Below are 5,252 nucleotides of genomic sequence, written 5' to 3'. Positions count from 1 at the left end.
ACTCAACTAGCCTAGGCAGGCTTTGAGTTTGTGATCCTACCTTAGCCTCCTGAGAAGCTTGAATTACAGGCCTATGTCATCAGGTGTTTGATTTATTTATGTTAGGTGGAAGTTACATTCCCAATAGGAATAAACCCTATTGGGCTGTTTTCCTTATTTTGCTGTGACATCTGCTGGTATTTTGTACAAGGCTCTACATCGGCATCTCTCCCTGGTACTAGCTGATGACGTCTACATCTCAGGTCTTACGATGTCATTACTCCCTCAGTTTTCCAAACTTATATATATGATTGACATCACGTGGGCTACCGATTTCATCAGTGAATCCATCTGGGCCTAGAGGCGTTTTGTAAATTATTTTTAAATTATTAATTCAAAATTTCTATTTCCTCTTTAGTCAGTTTTGGTTTAGAATGAATTTATTCATTTATTGATATCTGATTTTATTGGCCTAAATTAATTTGTAATATTCTTCGTTTACAGTTTTAACTAGCGTTTTTCAACCTTAGGGCTACTAATATTTGAGGTCAGCAAAGCTGAGGGACATGTCTGTGTGCATGGCAGAACGCTTAGCGGCTTCCCTGGCTTCGCGCATTCCATTAATAGGATGGCCTCTGACTGTGACAACCAAATATGGCCCTGGCACTGCCATCACGCCCCGGCACTGGATCCACCGAAGCTTCTTGTCTTACACCTGTAGGGAAGTGATCGATTCTTCCAGATATAGTTAATTTCTCTCTTTATCCTGATTCCTCTGGGAGTTTCTCCAGGATTTTCCAGTGCACAAAAATAGGCTGGACACTAACTTGTCCCATGCCCCAAAGTTTGTCCTGTCTCAGATGCTTTCATTTTTTCTCTCTACTTTTTAAAAGATATAGATATATATCCTTCAGCTACATTGGATGTATTCCTAGATAATGCTGATGGATATTAATGTATTGATGGTTATAGACAGTGTGTTCATCTTTGGCAATACCATGGGAATATAAGTAGTAACAAATGTCAATCTTATAAGCTTAGACAGAAAGCACAATGACATTAGTCTTAGAAGATAAAATGAGAATGAATATTAACTCCAGAATAAAATTCAGCTATGTAATTTATGTATGTTTCCTTCACCAGGCGCAAGCTGATACACACTCCCAAGTGGGCAGCTTCTGCATTCTTTCTGCTCTTTCCCTAAGAAAGGTCAGCTGGCCACATCCAACATGTTAACCAGGGTGAAGTCACTGCCCTGTGCTGAGTACTCATCTGCTGCCACCTGCTGGGAGGCAGAAATGGGCTCCCAGCATCCTTAGAAGGTTGCACAAGGATGACCCTGGATGTTCATCTTTGCCTATTCCATAAAAATGAACATAAAAAAATGCCTTTAGGCCTGAAAGAAAGGAACAATTTTAGGATAAATTAACTGCAGCTAAGATGTGACCTGAATATAAAACAGAGACTGCATTCTTTTCCATCCATAGAAACTAGATGGCATATTTGCACTTCCCATGAAGTGGTCTACAGTGCAGTTTCTTAAAATGCTCAACTTCAAAAGTAGTGATCGAGTGTTTACTTAAAGGTAAATAATGGCAACTAACCATTTGACAGACTAACAGAGAAATGACGTGGCTAAGACAAATGTACGATACATATTTACACAGTCACTCTAAAGAGTATAGTAATGGTTATTGGAGGCTGACCGTTAAGGCCATCAGATTCTCGTTTGAATGGAGGAGAGGTGGAGCCCTGACTTTAGGTGGAGACTGCTGGGCTGGATTTGAAACTGTTTAGCACTGCTGCTTCCCACTCTGGCCTCTTTTTTTTTTTTTTTTTATAGGGATGGTTTTAACCATCTTATAATTCTGTCTCTTATTCCAATGACTGTTTTTGTACTCTGGGTGCAGGGAATTTATCTTCTAGTCACTTAGGTCCAGATGGGAAATAACTTTGCCCTGGATAGAAACTCAGAGTCTTACCCGTATCTAATTCAGAAATTTTACATGATTTAATCTTTTGAGACTTAGGTGAGATGTTGTAATGCTTTGAAATTGGAAGGGTTCCTCTGAGAACAAGGACTGAATGGATTTTGCATGAGAACATCATGAATCTTTGGGGGGCCTGATGGTGGAGTGTGGTAGGCAAAGTTTCCCCCAACAAAGATTTCCACACTCTCATCACCAGAGCCTGTGAATATATTTTCTTATAAAATGCAAAGGGGGAAGAGGCTTTTGCACACTCAGAGAAGAGACGGTTCTTTGAGCTGTGGAGGCACTAACAATGGACACCCAGAAAGATGTTCAACCACCAAAGCAGCAGCCAATGATATGTATCTGTGGAGAGTGTCACACTGAAAGCGAAATAAAAGCCAGGGATCCAATCAGATGCAGAGAACGTGGACACAGAATAATGTACAAGAAAAGGATTGGTGGGTTTGATGCTCGATGAAACAGGAGTGTTCAGGAGTGTCTTCACTCATATATTTGCCTCACTGATGTTTCTCTTTAATGTATAGTGTTTAACTTAGTTTACTTAGTGACTACAACTGTATACCTATAATTTCATTTTAGAGATGCAATTGTATTTTAATACTTTGTATAAAAGAAATTTAGGTTCAAAAGATAAAATGCAAAGGGGCTTGGGAGATATGATTAAGGACCTTGTGATGGTGAGATTATTCTAAGTGGGCCCAATTTTGTCACACCAATCCTGAAAACTAAAGATCCTTTTGCTGATACTACTGGCTTTGAAAGTGGAGGAAAAGGGGCTACAGACCAAGACACCTCAGTGGCTTCTAGAGGCTAGAAAGAACTAACACTCGTTTCCAAAATTCTAGAAAGCAATGAAGTCCACTGACAAGTTGACTTCAGCACAAGGGAGTGAGTTGCAGCGACCTACAGAAAACAGTAAATTTCTATTCTTTTAAACTGCTAAGTTTGTACCAATTTTTACAGCAGCAATAGAAAACAAACATGACAACTGCAGTTACTGGGTTCATGCACTACAGGGAGAGACTCCCACGTGATAATTCAGTTAAGGAAACAAAGGCATATCTGATTAGTATATTCTGATTCTCTGTGGCCTAGCTGATCTGATTCCCAATTCTCAGTGGCTTATAGCACCTACTCTGGTTCCCTGTTCTTTAAACATGTTAACAATGGAAATAGGTTATATACAAATATGATGTGATGCCATGTTATAAAAGGGAATGAACATGCTATGATGACAGCATCAGGAGTTCCAGAAACCTGTACAGTATCTGGCAGCTACTCAAATTTGTCGAAATATTTAAAAAGTCGTAACTGACAGACTACAAAGACTTACAAGCCTTACACCATGGCACACAGCATTGAGCAGTGACCAACGATCACATGCATTACTCTGGCTGGTGAACTCCCAGGCCTTAGTATATGGAGTTAAATATGATCCCTGTAATAAGGAGGTCATTTCTAAACCCTCCCCAGAGGTCTTAGACATGGCGTAGCATCTGCTAGGGTCCGATTATAAGAAACTACTTTATATCATGAATTTTGTATTTCTTATATGTGAATGTTTAATTAAATAATTGCTAGATACAGTTTCACTGATTTTCTTTCAAAAGTATCTTTATGTGTCTGCAAGTATGAATGTGCTCTCCATGTGTGCCTGGTGTTCTCAGAGGCCACAGGAGGACAATGATTTTTTGGAACGGGAGTTAAGGAGGGTTGTAAGCCACCTTGTGGGTACTGAGAACCCAATCTGGCTTCCTTGCAGAGCAGCCAGTATGTTCTTATATTAATATGTTAATCGCTGAGCTGGAGCTCCTACCCAACAACTTTGTTTCTAAACACTGCAAACTTATGGTGGAAGAGCTAAACAGCACTTACAGCTGCTTTCCTTCTGGTTTACCTGAAATTTGTTAAGTCTCATGACTTCAGACCTACTTCATTGCACAAGGTCTAAGAACAAAATGATCCTTCTAAAAAGATCATTCCTGAGAAATTCAAGCCAATGATGTGTCTTCGTGTTAAAGTTTGAAAATCTTTACTAATTGCTCAGTTGCCTTAAATATGTTTTCAGTTGTTATTTTTTCCAATACTAACAACTATGGAGACCAAATAAAACCAATTTTGAATTTTTCTGCATGGCTCTTACCAGTGAGATTCAAGACTAACCACTCCGAGAGGAATGCTGCCCATAGGTGGACCGCTCATAGCCTCAAGGAAGGTTCCAGTCCTGTGTGTGTCTCTGTGTCCTGACAGCCATGTGCCCCCCTCCCCCTCCCCGACGTCAGGAGCACTTCTGCTTCATTAAGTACCTACTAATACTTCCAAAGCACTGGTAAGAACAATCTTCAGAATAAACAGAAAGTGAATCATTTGTTTAGTTAGTGAAGTCCTCATAAACTTCTCCTTCATAAAACGTAACCTTTATCAAAAAAGAAAAGTATCGTGCAGATCAGCGTGGACATTACCTTAATTAAAATATTACAGAAACTTGCCCCTTAAAATCCTGTACTAGTGTACAACGGCTTAGTTGCCTTTTACGTATTTTTTTTTTCTTTTTAAAAATTAGCTAGTGTGGCGCGGAGGGGCCCACCTTTAATCTCACCATTTGGGTGGCAGAGCCAGGTAGTATGTAAATCAGCCTGGTTTACCCAGGAAGTTCCAGGACGACCAGAGAGACCTTGTCTCAAAAACTCAAAATCAATTACCATTCAGCCGCAGTGCAAAGAACTAGGTCAGGTCCTTTCAAGGGAGCGCCTGCCTACACCAGACGAACCTCCCCGGGCACTGCTGAGGCGGTGAGCGCAGGCCTCTGAATGTGGGGCATGTTACGAAATACTACTACGAGCGCATCAGCTTTAAAGAGAAAAACTGTGGGCCTGTGAGCCACTCAAACCCGCCATTGTTCAGACTTGTATTTCGGCTGGGGGTGGAGCGGCTATTCCAACAGGTGGCAACATGCTTTGCAAAGTGTGTCTGCGTCGTCATCAGTGACCCATCTCAAGCTTCCAGGCGCGGAAGGAGGGGGCTAGAGTACCGCGGCCGCTGATGTCCGGGCAGGGCCGGGTCACCTGAAGGCAGGACGCATTCCGGAGAGGAAAGGCTGAGCCCAGAGAGGCCTTCACAAACTGCTTCCCGCCCAAGCAGAGCCCTGTCACCCGCGCATGCGCCTGCCGCGGGACAGCCCTTCCCTCAGCGGCTGCGCCTGCGCGGGGCGTCAATCACGCCTGCGTGCCGTCGGCAGCGGAAGAGGCCAGCAGGGCGGGAGGTGTGGGCGGAAGGGGC

The 5,252-nt window shown here is 42.3% G+C and overlaps 1 pseudogene; it reads left to right on the top strand.

The window, feature by feature from the left end:
* Positions 1-2,262: 2,262 nt before the first annotated feature.
* On the top strand, positions 2,263-2,430 carry LOC114609134 (annotated as a pseudogene).
* The last annotated feature ends 2,822 nt before the right edge of the window (positions 2,431-5,252 follow it).

Source organism: Grammomys surdaster, unplaced genomic scaffold (assembly GCF_004785775.1).
Source record: "Grammomys surdaster isolate TR1022 unplaced genomic scaffold, NIH_TR_1.0 125947, whole genome shotgun sequence".
In the NCBI taxonomy this organism is placed as follows: domain Eukaryota; kingdom Metazoa; phylum Chordata; class Mammalia; order Rodentia; family Muridae; genus Grammomys; species Grammomys surdaster.
Note: the sequence above shows the minus strand (reverse complement) of the source record. Positions and strands in the feature narration are given on the sequence as shown.